This window comes from Rhinatrema bivittatum, chromosome 1, assembly GCF_901001135.1.
Source record: "Rhinatrema bivittatum chromosome 1, aRhiBiv1.1, whole genome shotgun sequence".
In the NCBI taxonomy this organism is placed as follows: Eukaryota; Metazoa; Chordata; class Amphibia; order Gymnophiona; family Rhinatrematidae; genus Rhinatrema; species Rhinatrema bivittatum.
This window is the reverse complement of record NC_042615.1, coordinates 102,926,979-102,943,651: the sequence shown is the minus strand read 5'-3', so window position 1 is coordinate 102,943,651 and position 16,673 is coordinate 102,926,979.

The following is a 16,673-nucleotide window of genomic DNA, read 5'->3' as shown; positions in this document are numbered from 1 at the left end:
ACAATGGATGATTTTAATGATAGGTTACAAATTTTTACTAATAGGTCTGAAATTTCAGTTTTTAGTTCCTTCAGAACTCTGGGGTGTATACCATCCGGTCCAGGTGATTTACTACTCTTCAGTTTGTCAATCAGGCCTACCACATCTTCTAGGTTCACCGTGATTTGATTCAGTCCATCTGAATCATTACCCATGAAAACCTTCTCCATTAGGGGTACCTCCCCAACATCCTCTTCAGTAAACACCGAAGCAAAGAAATCATTTAATCTTTCCGCGATGGCCTTATTTCTCTAAGTGCCCCTTTAACCCCTCGATCATCTAACGGTCCAACTGACTCCCTCACAGGCTTTCGGATATATTTTAAAAAGTTTATACTGTGAGTCTTTGCCTCTACAGCCAACTTCTTTTCAAATTCTCTCTTAGCCTGTCTTATCAATGTCTTACATTTAACTTGCCAATGTTTATGCTTTATCCTATTTTCTTCTGTTGGATCCTTCTTCCAATTTTTGAATGAAGATCTTTTGGCTAAAATAGCTTCTTCCACCTCCCCTTTTAATCATGCCGGTAATCGTTTTGCCTTCTTTCCACCTTTCTTAATGTGTGGAATACACCTGGACTGTGCTTCTAGAATGGTATTTTTTAAGAATGACCATGCCTCTTGGACATTTTTTACTTTTGTAGCTGCTCCTTTCAGTTTTTTTCTAACAATTTTTCTCATTTTATCAAAGTTTCCCTTTTGAAAGTTTAGCACGAAGAAGAAAAAATGGGAACAAAGGAGGAAAATGTGTCAGAGGGTATGCTGAAAATAAAAAGTCCTCAGGAGTAAATGTAATTTTAGGGCTAGCAGACATAGCCTAGTTCTTGAGGTAACTGATCAGGTCTTACTGGGGGTTATTTTCTAAGGACTATTGCGTGCGTTAGAGCCTTAGGGGTAGATTTTCAAAAAACGCGAATAGGCGTACTTTTGCTGGCGCATCAGGCGCAAGCAAAAGTACGCTGGATTTTAGTAAAATCCTGGATCGGCGCACGCAAGGTTATGAATTCTGTATAGCTGGCGCGCGCCGAGCCGCGCTGCCTACCCCCGTTCCCTCCAAGGCCGCTCCGAAATCGGAGCGGACTTGGAGGGAATCCTCTAACGCCCTCCCCTCATCTTCCCCTCCCTTCCTCTATCTAACCCACCCACCCGGCCCTGTCTACACCCCCCCCCCCCTTACCTTTCTCCGGGGATTTACGCCTCCCGGAGGGAGAAGTAAATCCCCGCGCGCCAGCGGGCCTCCTGCACGCCGGGCCGCGACCTGGGGGCGGGTACGGAGGGCGCGGCCAAGCCCCCAGACCGCCCCGGGCCATAGCCACGCCCCATACCCGCCCCCAAAATGCTGCCGACACGCCCCCAAAACGCCGCGATGACCGGGCCCGCCCCCTGACACGCCCCCGACATGCCCCCCTCGGAGAACCCCGGGACTTATGCGAGTCCTGGGGCTCTGCGCGCGCCGGTAGGCGCGCGCAGAGCCCCAGGACTCGCATAAGTCCCGGGCGGATTTAGGCGCGCAGGGCCCTGCTCGCCTAAATCCGCCCGGTTTTGGGTGGATTTAGGCGAGCAGGGCTCTGAAAATCCGCCCCTTATTGCACACAATATGGCCCTATCACACGTGAAAAGGCCCTTATTGCTCGCGAAAAGGGCATTTTTGCAGCAGTAACATTAAAATTATGGGGAGGAGAGGAGTTGGGGTGGAATCAGGGACAAGTCGGTGGCGGCCCTGCTGCCTGTGATAATGTTTCAAACATTATTGCCGGCAGTAGCGTAGGGAATAGCAGCACCTTTTATGATGGAGCTATGCCTGCGATAGCCTGCAGCTGGTCACACCGCGGCTGGCAAAATCATACCGCCATGGTGCGGGCTATTGCCCACCCACCCCCTCCTTCTCCTCCCACCCCCTTTAGTGTAGGCTTCATCATTCCACATGGAATGATGATTCCTGGCCACTGTTAGAATCCTGGTGAAGCTATGACTTTTGTTTTTATGTTTATTTTTATTTGCATATTGTTAACCCTCCTATTTGTAAATAAGCCCATCTTTGCATAAATTATCCTTAGCCTCATGTTGGCTTATTATATAGGACAATAGATGAAAGCAGAATTAGAATACCACTCTAGTGCGGATCTATCAAAAAATATAGTTAAAAGTGTACTTTATATGATTTGGTCCTCTTGTCAAGGATTCAGCAGTAAATTTTAGAAGGGCTTTATTTTGCAAGAATTTTCAAATATTTTCAAGACCCAGTGGATTTGGAATTCATAGAAAATAAGTCCATAAACTTCAAAGTTGATTCGAAAAATGTGATATTTACTTTTAAAAGGAATCAAAGCAGGTCTACAATTTGACAGAATGTACTTCAAAGTTTTTTTAAAAGTCTGCTTTGAATTTCTTCAGAAAGATTCAACAAATATTCAGAAATTTTCAGATTCTTTAAAATTATTTATGAACCTATTTTGAAGGTCTCACACCTTTACTATTAAGAAAAAATAAAAAATAAAATAATAATAATAATAATAAAAATACTAAAATAAACAATGACAAATGATAATAGAGGTAAAAAAAAGAAACATTGACTAAACCAAAACAATTTGGAGTGAAGATCCAAGAGTTATTGGGCTAATTTTTAAACCCCAGTGTGCGCCAATACTGAGAGATAACGTGCATGGCCGTGCTGCGTGCAAGCCTTGCGCATTGTCACACCAGCCCGGCCATGCACGTATCTCCTGGTACGCATGGAGGAGCCGGGTTTCAAAAAAGGAGTGGGCCAGGGGAGGGCAAGGGGCAGGGTCTGGTGGTGGGTGGGCAGGATGGGACCGCACCATTAAGTGCTGTCCCGGTAAAGCTTGTGCTGGCACTTGGCCAATGCGTGGAACTTACTGCTGCTGGGAAAAGCAGATAATTTGAAAAAAAAAATGAAGTTAGTTATAGGGAGTTTAGGGGTCAGGGTGAAGAGTGGAAAATGGAAAATGGAAAATGGAGGAAGGTTAGCTAGGAGTTTAAGGAAGTTCCCTCCCAGTCTGCTCCTTTATTGTAGCGGACTTGGAGGGAAGACCCGATAGTGTCGCCACATGCTTCTAACTAAAATTCCCCCCCCCCCCTTCGCATGCATGTTGGCACCTGCCCATCATGCATGCACCGGGAACCTCACGCACATGGACACCCACGCGCATCTGTTAAAATGTACCCCTATATGTATAAAATTAGCATTGATACATGTAAGTAGCTTGTACTCACATAAATGGTATTTTATAGAAATAAAAAATGCATGCTTTTTCACACATACAAAAATACATGCATATATTTATAAAATAGAAAAAGTAATTGCCTTCAAATCATTTCTGATATTTGACATAACCAAATATACATGCATTCTGTATGTTGGGGGCAGACGTTTGTGTATTTTATAATGAGCATGCACCAGATATGCCCAGGTTATAAAATGCTTTAGTAGATCTCCTCGTGTCCATATATGTGAGGATATGGGTCCATGCAGAGGTGTTTGAAGGTTATCCTCCCTGTGTTATCCTTATTATGCATTATAAAAATTTCAAGGGTGAAGCCAAATTGATGGGTGGGAGAGGGGTAAATATCTTTAGTGCTGTTGACACCAATTGATAAGAGTGTCAGGAAAGGAATTAGAATTTAAAGTATTAAAAAATAAAACCAAAATTACATTTTTAGTGCTAGAACTGCATTTCTCTGCATCTCATAATAATAAAGCAACCAGCCCTAATCATATTACTTTGGAAATTCTGCTGCCCCGTGACTGCTAATAATTATCCACTTCAACTATTCTTATTGTTATGCTTTTTCATACTGTGCAAATGCCAGATGTATAGCTTAGGACTATACGCTTACATTGTTAGATAATTAGGTCCACATTATATGGTGTCTAATAGGGATGTGAATCGTTTTTCAACGATTAAAATTATCGTCCGATAATGTTAATATCGTCTTAAATCGTTACAGAACACGATACAATAGAAATTCTAACGATTTATCGTTAAAAATTGTTAAATCGTGTTAGTGCGCACTAACGGGAGTTAGTGCACACTAACTCCCAGTTAGTGCGCACTAACTCGATTTAGTGCGCACTAACTGAAAATGATACAAATAAACACTTTCCAGGTCACTGAAGGTCAGTTAGGAATGAATATGTGTTCCTATTGGCTGGCTGCCCTCTTATCTATTGATGTTACCAAGGTTACCACTGAGGTGATGGTTGGGGGGATGGGAAATGGAACTGGAAACTAACGAACACCAACAGAAAATGAAACAAAGTGTTCACACTTCCCAGGTCAGTAAAGGTCACTTAGGAATGAATATGTATTCCTATTGGCTGGCTGTGCTCTTATCTATTGATGTTACCAAGGCTAACACTGAGGTAATGGTTGGGGGGATGTGAAATGGAAACAGTTGGAAGCTTGACAAAAAAAGTAATGTAATGATCAGCACTCACGTGACTAGAACTTGTTTGTTTATTATTTTTGTTAGCAGGCACCTGAAATGCTAGTGCATGTTGAATTTGCCAATCACTGTGCATTTTAGAAAGGTGGTCCTGGCTGGAACTGTACACAGTTCAAATATATGTAATTGATTGTTGGTAAGTGTAGATTTTAAGTGATTTTCCTGCACACAGTGCCCTAACCCTGGCACCAGGGGTGTTGTGATCTTCCTGCACACAGTGCCCTAGCCCTGATACCAGTCTGAGACAGCTCCCTCCCTGCATTACTAGTGAGAGGCTGGCTTCACAGACAGGGGGGAGCTGCCTGACCCTCACTCCTGACTTCCCCCATGTCCCAGCTAGTGAATGGTGTGTGGGTGAGGGGGGGGGGGGGGAGGATGGTGAAGTCTGAGACAGCTCCCTCCCTGCATTACTAGTGAGAGGCTGGCTTCACAGACAGGGGGGAGCTGCCTGACCCTCACTCCTGACTTCCCCCATGTCCCAGCTAGTGAATGGTGTGTGGGTGAGGGGGGGGGAGGATGGTGAAGTCTGAGACAGCTCCCTCCCTGCATTACTAGTGAGAGGCTGGCTTCACAGACAGGGGGGAGCTGCCTGACCCTCACTCCTGACTTCCCCCATGTCCCAGCTAGTGAATGGTGTGTGGGTGAGGGGGGGGGGAGGATGGTGAAGTCTGAGACAGCTCCCTCCCTGCATTACTAGTGAGAGGCTGGCTTCACAGACAGGGGGGAGCTGCCGGACCCTCACTCCTGACTTCCCCCATGTCCCAGCTAGTGAATGGTGTGTGGGTGAGGGGGGGGGGGGGAGTATGGTGAAGTCTGAGACAGCTCCCTCCCTGCATTACTAGTGAGAGGCTGGCTTCACAGACAGGGGGGAGCTGCCTGACCCTCACTCCTGACTTCCCCCATGTCCCAGCTAGTGAATGGTGTGTGGGTGAGGGGGGGGGGGGGGAGAGGATGGTGAAGTCTGAGACAGCTCCCTCCCTGCATTACTAGTGAGAGGCTGGCTTCACAGACAGGGGGGAGCTGCCTGACCCTCACTCCTGACTTCCCCCATGTCCCAGCTAGTGAATGGTGTGTGGGTGAGGGGGGGGGAGGAGGATGGTGAAGTCTGAGACAGCTCCCTCCCTGCATTACTAGTGAGAGGCTGGCTTCACAGACAGGGGGGAGCTGCCTGACCCTCACTCCTGACTTCCCCCATGTCCCAGCTAGTGAATGGTGTGTGGGTGAGGGGGGGGGGGGAGGATGGTGAAGTCTGAGACAGCTCCCTCCCTGCATTACTAGTGAGAGGCTGGCTTCACAGACAGGGGGGAGCTGCCTGACCCTCACTCCTGACTTCCCCCATGTCCCAGCTAGTGAATGGTGTGTGGGTGAGGTGGGGGGGGGAGGATGGTGAAGTCTGAGACAGCTCCCTCCCTGCATTACTAGTGAGAGGCTGGCTTCACAGACAGGGGGGAGCTGCCTGACCCTCACTCCTGACTTCCCCCATGTCCCAGCTAGTGAATGGTGTGTGGGTGAGGGGGGGGGGGAGGAGGATGGTGAAGTCTGAGACAGCTCCCTCCCTGCATTACTAGTGAGAGGCTAGCTTCACAGACAGGGGGGAGCTGCCTGACCCTCACTCCTGACTTCCCCCATGTCCCAGCTAGTGAATGGTGTGTGGGTGAGGGGGGGGGAGGATGGTGAAGTCTGAGACAGCTCCCTCCCTGCATTACTAGTGAGAGGCTGGCTTCACAGACAGGGGGGAGCTGCCTGACCCTCACTCCTCCGGGGTGATCTTCCTGCACACAGTGCCCTATCCCTGATACCAGGGGTGTTGTGATCTTCCTGCATGCAGTGCCCTATCCCTATTAATACCAGGAGTGTTGTGATCTTCCTGCACGCAGTGCCCTATCCCTAATACCAGGGGTGTTGTGATCTTCCTGCATGCAGTGCCCTATCCCTGATACCGGGATGTGTGCAAGAAGATCCCAACACCCCCGGTATCAGGAATAGGGCACTGTGTGCAGGAAGATCACAATACCCCTGGTATCAGGGTTAGGGCACAAGTTCTAGTCACATTGACTGATCACATTACTTGTTTTGTCAAGCTACCAACTGTTTCCATTTCCCATCCCCCATATACTGTCAGTGGGAAGCTTGGTAACATGAATAAATAAGAGGGCAGCCAATAGGAATACATATTCATTCCTAAACTGACCTTAACTGACCTGAAAAGTGTCAAATTGTATCATTTTCAGTTAGTGCGCACTAACTCTCCGTTAGTGCGCACTAACTCGAGTTAGTGCGCACTAATCGGAAAAAACGATTTTTAACGATTTTTTAACTAAAAAATCGTGCCTAACACGATTTTCTTGCCCTGCCACACGATTTCTATCGTTAAGATGATATGGAAAACGATTCACATCCCTAGTGTCTAATGGTCCATTGCCTGACTTGTTAGTTACAACTTCCTTTAGCATCCATGTTTTTCAATGCCTCCATCAACACAAATACTTTCCAACCTGAGGAAATCTACCAAAGTAATGCAAATCTGCTGTGATGACAAGTCATGTCTTGATCTGGACAAAATTGTAGTGAACTGACCCAGAACTGAACTGGGTTACTGCAGTTTTGGCTAAAGTTAAAGCACAGTTTCTACCCTCAGTACAAAGTATAGCTGGCTATACTCTGGAAAAATCCTTCTACTCCACGTCTACTGGCATATCATAACATATTTTAATAAAATGTATTTTTAGTCAATACTATCTATAAACCAAGGAGAGTTGCATCATAAAGCATACAAATACATTAAAACATACTTATAACAAACAAAAGTTACAGATATTATTTTGCAATTAATTCCAGTTTTAGCTCACCTCTAAATATGCCTTGGTGCCCATTCAGTGGAAGTATTTAACATGTCATTATTTAGGCATTCTTTACAGTACATACTGTAGGAATCAGGGCAGGATTAATAAATGTTGAGGTCCTGAAAAAGGGATGGCAAACTCCTGTTCTCGAAAGCAAAAAAACAGGCCAGGTTTTCAAGATATTGACAATGAAAATGCATAAGATAGATTCGCATATAATGAAATCAGTGCAGAGTTTGCCAACCCTGCCCTAAGATATATCTAAAGAGGCCACATAGTATTACCAAAAAAATGTAAAACTTGATATTTAGTAATTTATTTGATATTTAGAGGCCCTTCGTAACCTGAGGTCCTAAGTCAGGGATTCCCATACCTATCCTGGGAATACCACAACCAGTCAAGTTTTCAGGATATCCACAATGAATATGCATGAGATATTTTGCATATGCTGAACATCCATAGTATGCAAATTTATTATGGATATCCTGAAAAACCCAACAGGCTGTGGGTTCCCCAGGACAGGTTTGGGAAGCCCTATCAACAGCTAAAGTTTTGGTAGCCTGTCCCTAAGTTCAGCACTGGCAGGGATGCCTTAGGTGCCTGCTGAGTTGTCGATTATACCTATTTTTATGCTGCATGAATGATTCCTGAAAATTTTTATGCTGCATGTATGATTCCTGAAAAATCCTTAACGTGCTTTCTTATCCTTAGGTGGCTTTGTAATTTCTTCATTAATGATCTAGCAGAGATATTTATATCTGCAACAGAATAATGAAGATAAAGGCAGAATACGATTCTAAAGATGCACATGGAAAAATGTTTGATTTGGATTTTCAGTTTCTTTTTTCACTTTCCTTGATTTGCTTTGTTCAGTTCACATCAGAAAATCATTGGTTTCCTTGTTTTAATTGTTTTCATTAAAGTCAAAGGGCTGCAATGTACATAAATTTATAAAACACTTTGGGCCAGATATTAAAACATATGCGAGGGCGTAGATTCCTGCGCGCAACCCGGCACACAAATCTACGGCGGATTTTATAACATGCGCGCGCAGCCGCGTGCATGTTATAAAATCCGGGGTTGGCACACGCAAGGGGGTGCACACTTATGCACCTTGCGTGCGCCGTGCCGCGCAGCCTTCCTCCATTTCCTCCGAGGCCGCTCCGAAATCGAAGCGGCCTCAGAGGGAACTTTCCTTCTGCCCCCCCCCACCTTCCCCTCCCTTCCCCTACCTAACCCACTCCCCAGCCCTACCTAAACCCCTCCTTACCTTTAACTTCTAAGTTGCGCCTGCCTCCAGTCAGGCATAGGTTACGCGCGCCTGGAGGCTCCAGCCCCGCCACCTCCCCGCCCCCTTTTGCAAGCCCTGGGACATGCGCACAACCCGGGGCTTGCGCGTGTCACCGAGCCTTTGCAAAATAGGCTCGGTGTGCGCAGGAGGTTTTTAAAAGGATTACTCGCGTATATTACGTGCGTAACTTTTTTAAAATCTGCCCCTTTTATTGTAGCTAGTGGTTATGTAGCATATAATTATTTGTTTAATCTAGTTTATGATCTGAATCACAGTGCATATGGATTGCACAATTTCTCTGCAGTAAAGGGTAGATTTTAAAAGGGCTATGCCTGCACATATCTGAGAGAGAGAGAGAGAGAAAAAACCTCTTTATAAGACTCAGTCTGATATGGACCATTGTATGGGGGAACCTTGATTTGGGGTGAGTTTTCGGGATGTGGGTTGGGGTTGGGGGCTGGTTACAGACACATTCAGAGGTATCCATTGTAAAATTAACATCATTAAAGAATCGTAGACCTTGTGACTGCATCAGTGTTGTCATAGCCATTTACCCTTCCCGTGCATCATGATTCAAATCTCCTGCTAAAATGCTCTACCCCTTCAGGCGTGATCTGAGGAGCTGCTTAATAAATCCCATGTCATCAGGATTTGCATATGGAACAATGCTCGGCCATCCCACCACTGGACTAACTACATTTCCTGACCCAAGACCATAGGTTGGATTGAGGGAGTTGTCTGATCAACATCACTCATGCAACCAGGAATGAAAATAGTCTATTGGCTTAAGCAGCTTTCAATCAAAAGTGAACAAAGTTCTATCACAGAATGCTCTTGTAAACAAACCTCTGGATAATGGTGAGCCAGTGGATGTACTGTACCTGATTTCCAGAAAGCATTTGACACAGTGCCCCATACGAGTCTTTCAGAAAATTAAAAATTCATAGAATGGAAGGCAGTGTCCTATTGTTAACTGATTAAAAGGCTGTAAACAGAAAGTAGCAATAAATGATTAACTTTCCATATGTGGGAATGTCATTAGTGGAGAAGGGCAGGAATTGGTCCCTTGAACTGAAGAAGGGAATTTCGAGTGGGTTATAAAATCTGCAGATGACACAAAATTATTCAAATTTGTTAAAGCTACTGTGGACTTTGAGGAACTGCAGAAGGACCTTGTAAGACTAGGAGATGCCATCTGATTGGCAGCTGAAATTTAATGTGGAAAAGTGCAAAGAGATGCACATAGGGAAAAAAAATCCCAACTACTGGTACACTATGCTGGGTTATACATTAAGAGGCATCACCAAGGAAAGGAATTTGTGAATAAAATGCACAAAAATAGGGAAGTGACGATACTTGAAAGATGGCTGCATAGTCACATTGCTCCCACAACCAACACTGCATAATTGTTCTTAAATCCTAACAGCCTGATTGGAGCTCAAGTGTGATAATCTGCGACGTGTTAATATGGCAAGTCAGAAGAAGTTTACAGAGCTTTAGGAATTCTTTTTCTCTGGGAGCTTGGAAGATTTAATAAGTTTTATGAAACTTTCTGGTAGACATCAGAAGCAAACATAACAGCATCCAAGACCCCCAAGAGTGGCATGAATACCTTTCAGCACCAAAAAAAGGGGAAAGGGCACCAACAGTGCATGAAATACTGAAAGCACCAAAAACAGGGCAAAAGTGCAAAAATCATAGAATGAACACCCCAAGACACGAAAAGAGAAGAAAAAGGCACTGACAATGGCATGAACACTCAAAGGCATAGAGTGAAGATATGGCAGCAAGCATATTGGCTTGAAGACCATAAGGCATAGAGTGAGGATGATGTGAAGAAGAACATTGGCATCAACATCCCAAGGCATGGAGTGAAAAGTAAAGCAGTAAGAAGTGTGGCACAATCACAGCAAAATGCCAAAGACTGAAAATAGAAAAGTAAGAAACCATGCCAGAATGGTGACAAGATCTTGATGCATTCAGAGGAGAAAGCAAGAAGATTGTTTGTTTTTTTTGTTTTTTTTTAATCTTTTTCTTTTTCTTTCTGAGGCCAAAATAACCCAGTGAAACAAAAAAGGTAGCAGAAGAAGGCTGGGTAAAGCAAAAAAAAAAAAAAAGAGTGGCAACAACAGAATACTGAACCAGAATGGAAGCATGGCATGAAGAGGAAGGCAGGCAGTTACAGCAAGAGTGGCAACTGGCAACAGCACAGCAAGAGTACTGACCCAGAAGAGAAGCAGTATATGAGGAGGAGACCAGGAGAAGCAGCAAGAGTGGCAACTGGCAACAGCACAGCAAGAGTACTGACCCAGAAGAGAAGCAGGATATGAGGAGCAGACCAGGAGAAGCAGCAAGAGTGGCAACTGGCAACAGCACAGCAAGAGTTCTGACCCAGAAGAGAAGCAGGATATGAGGAGCAGACCTGGAGAAGCAGCAAGAGTGGCAACTGGCAACAGCACAGCAAGATACTGACCCAGAAGAGAAGCAGGATATGAGGAGCAGACCTGGAGAAGCAGCAAGAGTGGCAACTGGCAACAGCACAGCAAGATACTGACCCAGAAGAGAAGCAGGATATGAGGAGCAGACCAGGAGAAGCAGCAAGAGTGGCAACTGGCAACAACACAGCAAGAGTACTGACCCAGAAGAGAAGCAGGATATGAGGAGCAGACCAGGAGAAGCAGCAAGAGTGGCAACTGGCAACAGCACAGCAAGAGTACTGACCCAGAAGAGAAGCAGGATATGAGGAGCAGACCAGGAGAAGCAGCAAGAGTGGCAACTGGCAACAACACAGCAAGAGTACTGAACCAGAAGAGAAGCAGGATATGAGGAGCAGACCTGGAGAAGCAGCAAGAGTGGCAGCTTCTGAAAGGACCAATCAGAAAGCCAGGAAAGTGAATAAATGAATATTAAATGCTGGTACAACTCTCTGCTGTACCAGCATTTAATAGTGAAGCCAGAGGGAGAAAGACAAAAACCTCTCTATCTCCCACTGGCTTAGCTGATACTTTTGATGGTTGAGGGGTGGGAGTGGATAACTTTTACCAGGAAACTTCAGGCAAATATATTCAGTGAGAGATTTTTTTCTACTGAATATTTGGCTAAAGTAATCCAGATAACGTTACCCAGATAATTTTTCTGCTGGCTGAGTTATCGAATATTCCCCTCTGAGTGTACAGGGTAGGGATTACTTGCCAGCTAAATGCAATCTTGTACAACACTTTGGAATTTTGAGCTAAGATGTGCAGCAGATAATTAAATATTATGTATTCAAATACCTGCAAGTACTGGGCAAACATGGCAATCATTTTGCTGATGGTCCTTGTATGTTTGAGTGTATGTTTCCCATAAGCAAATAATATGGCCACCAGTGGCCTATAAGAAGAGCGTTCTCAGGTCTAGGGAAATGTTTTAGAACTACAATTCACAGCATGCTATACTGATGACATGGGTGGTCAGGAAGGGGGCTCTGGGGTGGAAGCTTCAAAGTGAAGGACAAGTAAAGTGATTTAAGGTGTGCTCTCTCAGAGGTTGATTGAATCTAACAAATGGTTATGGGGTGAGTAGGGATGTGCATCTGTTTCCAACAAATTTTAAAAATGTGATGCATAAGGCAAGTTTGTTTCATGTGGGGGCCCCAAAATGAATCAGGTACCCCCAAATGAAACAAGCCTTATTGATTGAATTTGTTTGAAAACAAAGTGCATCGGGCCTAAGCTTAGGCCTGAGGCTGGGACCTTATCTAAGGCATTGGCCAGGACACAAAGCAGGGACCATGGCCTACACCCTAGTGCAACACTGGTGCCTCTGCATAAATCCAGACCCGAAGCCAGGGTCTCACCTAGGGAATAGGCTGAGGCCCAAAGAAGAGGTCACGGCCTAGGCCCAGTCCAATGCCGGATCTTCAGCCAACACATTGAAAAGATCTTACCTGATCCATCGGGTATCAAATGGCAAGGCCGGTCCTCGACCTGGACCCAGGCCTGACACCATGACCCAACCTGGAGGCAATGCCAGAGCCTTGGCCTGGACTAGAGCCAGCCTGGACCCAGGTCCACTGCTGTGGTCTGTCCCAAAGGCCAGGTCCTGAAACTGGGGCCTTAGCACGGATCCAGGCCTGACACCACGACCCTATCTAGAGGCCAGGTCCCGGCACCTGGGACTCAACCTAGGCCTGGGTACAGACACAGTACTACCCCCGATCCATCCCAGAGGCCAGGTCTTAATACTAGGGTCTCAGCCTAGGCCTAAGCCAGAGCCCAGACACAGTCTCACTGCCGTGACCCATCCCAGAGGCTGGGTCCCAAAGCCTGGACCTGGGCCTAGGCCGGAGGCTGGACCCAGGCCTGCCACAGAAACCCATTCCTGAGGCCAGGTTCCAATGCTGTGGCCTTATCCTGGACCTAGGCCCAATGTTGGAACCCACCCAGAGGTTGGGTCCCGACTCCTGGGCCTCGGCCTAGGTCGTAGGCTGGACCTAGGCCTGCCATACATCAGCCCAGGTCCAAGCATTGCTGTACATCAAAATGGAGAGGTATGTTGAGGTGAATGAGCCAAAGTTAATTGACTCTGGCACATCACCAGCAGATGGTATCATTTGGATTATGAACAAGAAAGAAGAGGACTGAAGAAAGAAGTTCCCAGGCCTGGGCTCTGAGGCCTGGGCTGAGGGAAAGGTGTTTGGCCCTGGCCTCATTACTGAGGCTACAGCATTGCGCCATGATCTCTCCTTAGGCCCCCGGTTTTGAGACCCAGCTCTGGGTCAAGCTGTGGCATCAGGCTTAGGCTTGGACTCTGACCTAGGCATAAGGACCTAGCCTCCAAGCCTGGTCATAGTATCGGGTCTGTGTGCAGCCCGAGTTCCTGGCATAGAAACCCGGTGTTCAGGTCGGGTCACAGTGTCAGGCCTGGGTCTGGGCTGAGGTCCCAACACCAGGAACTGGCCGGCGTCAGATACCCGACGGATCAGGTACGTTTTTTTTATTTTTCATTTTCTGATGTCTCAACCAGGCACTGGCATCTCCCTGTGCCTGCACTAAGACCTTTTACCATCTCACCTGTGCCTTGTCTGCAGCCCCTGCTTTGAGTCTCAGCCTATGCCCTAGGCAAAACCCTATCTTCGGGCCTAGGCTGAGGCATCAGCATTGCCCTTGGCATAGACCATGGTCCCTACTTTGGGCTTTGACCTATGACCTAGGCAAAGCCCCGGCTTCAGGCCTAGACCCAGGCCTGATGAAATAGTTGAAAATGAAATGAACGAATAAGGTTTTTTTCATTCGGGGGGGCCCCAACTTAGTTCAGGCCCCCCGAATGAAACAAGTTAGCCTTATTCATTGTATTTTGCACTTTCATTTTAGCAAATGTATACCCTATTACATGACTCATTTATATTGCCTACACCATACTACCAATTCTCAATCACCATGCTAATGTCTGCATGACACACCTCTCCCTCAAACCTCATACATAAAACTGCCACTATTATTTCATCACGTTTATTCTTACATTCATTCACAATACAATATTAAAAAAGAAACTGCAAGATTTTTACAGAAAAAAAGAAAACAGAAAAAAATCCCTTAACTACTTCCTGTCAGTCTGAAAAGAATATGATGAGGATGAGGATGGGGGTGTACTTTGATCTTTCTTCTCTCTTTCTGAGCTTGCTAGACCTGGAGGAGAATGGGGAATATGTTTCTCTAAATCCCTCCTCATCCTGGAACTGAAGGGGCAGCATGTTGCAAAAGAATTAAGGAATTAAGTACATGCTTTTTCTTACACTCTTTATAACCACCTACTGTACAATGTCTGTCATTAACAGCTTATCCATAGAAGCATAAAAGAAAGCTGAAATGCAAATCATGTCGCTAAGATAGGAACTTGTAGCCCAGAAATGAATCATGAAGTATAAAAGACTTCACAATACTATGGAAACTACCCAGAGTGCAACTGAAGGCATTTACCCATGTGGGAGACAGGTAACGGGAAACTATTAACACCAAAAAAATGTATGAATACAAGTTCAGCTCTAAATAGCTGAATGACCATCCTCACACTTCTCCGAGAGAAAAACATTATTAACATTTTAGCATGACTTGTATGTTTCATGGATGGCAAACAAATGAGTCACTAGTGAAAACGTGATAATTTGGTCAGACATATGTATAAAATATACACTGCAGTCATTCTGTCACATAAACATGAGCCACAAACAGATAATGATTGCATTCAAGCTTGTGGCCATACAAATATATCCAAGCAAGCATTCAGTAAAGTCTAAAAACAGGGCTGGTAGAAGACAGATTAAAGTGCAGTTTTTCATCCGTAGATAAAAAAATATATATTTAAACTGGTTGAAATTGGGGGCATTGTTTACTAGGATATTAGTGACAATGTGAGAGAGCAAAGGGTAATATTAAAGAACTAATAACCTTGGAGTAATGGCGCAAAATTTGGGACAAGGGTAAGAAATTCCCATATGAAGCAATACTAACTTTTCAACTGAAAATCAAACAGTTTTTCATCCACAGTGAGAAATGTGTCTAGGATGAATGGCTGATTTGATACATTAGAGTACTCTGGTGTATCAGTGACAATGATCTACAAGGACAAACAAATCAAAACTAAAACCTTAGAGTTACATCATAAAATATGAGGTGGGGTTGTGAAGCTCTTCAAAGGTTTCAATGCAATGTCCATCCAGAAGATTACAGGTGCAGTTTTTCATCTACAGACAGAAAACTATTGTAACAAGCTGAAATTTGGGGACATTGTATACAAGGTGTACATGACAATAAGTACAAAGGACAACAGTATAAAGCAATTATGTAGAAGTTACAACATGAAATGAGTGACAAGGCATGAAATCATCTGCTCTGGGGTAACTTGTTACCTTGCCAATTATTTGTCTGCCACAGCTGCCCGATTATTGTTACTGGCTGAATATTTGAAAAATAGTGCATGGGTATATCTGTGACAATGTCTTAAATGTTCAAAATTTTAGAAATATGAACTTTGGAGTTACATCACAGCTTTGAAGGGTGGGGTAGCTAGCTACCCTATGATTAATATGTAAATACAAGGACCTTTTCAGATCATCATTAGATGACCTAATTCTAAACCCTTTTGAGATAGGAGTAGGAAATAGCTAATAAAGGGGGTCATTTTCTATCTCTTAACTAGGTTAAGAGGGGTTAGGGTTGGGGATAAAGATCTGTACATTTTAGGTTTTCTGACTCATGGTGAATTGGAGGCATCTGCCAGACAGGCAATTTTGAATAGCCAGGTCTTCAACTCGCTCTTGAATTTTTTATTATCTGTTATAGTTCACAGGTCTTCTTGCACGGCATTCATAAGAACATAAGAAATTGGCATGCTGGGTCAGACCAAGGGTCCATAAAGCCCAGCATCCTGTTTTCAACAGAGGCCAAACCATGCCACAAGAACCTGGCAATTATCCAAACACTAAGAAGATCTCATGCTACTGATGCAATTAATAGCAGTGGCTATTCCCTAAGTAAACTTGATTAATAGCCGTTAATGGTCTTCTCCTTCAAGAACTTATCCAAACCTTTTTTGAACCCAGCTATACTAACTGCACTAACCACATCCTCTGGCAACAAATTCCAGAGCTTTATTGTGCGTTGAGTGAAAAAGAATTTTCTCCGATTAGTCTTAAATGTGCTACTTGCTAACTTCATGGAATGCCCCTTAGTCCTTCTATTATTCGAAAGTGTAAATAGCCGAGTCACATCTACTCATTCAAGACCTCTCATGATCTTAAAGACATCTATCATATCCCCCCTCAGCCGTAACCACTTCAGCCTTTCCTCATAGGGGAGCTGTTCCATCCCCTTAATCATTTTGGTTGCCCTTCTCTGTACCTTCTCCATCGCAACTATATCTTTTTTGAGATGCGGCAACCAGAATTGTACACAGTATTCAAGGTGTGGTCTCTCCATGGAGCGATATAGAGGCATTATGACATTTTCCTTTTTATTAACCATTCCCTTCCTAATAATTCCTAACATTCTGTTTG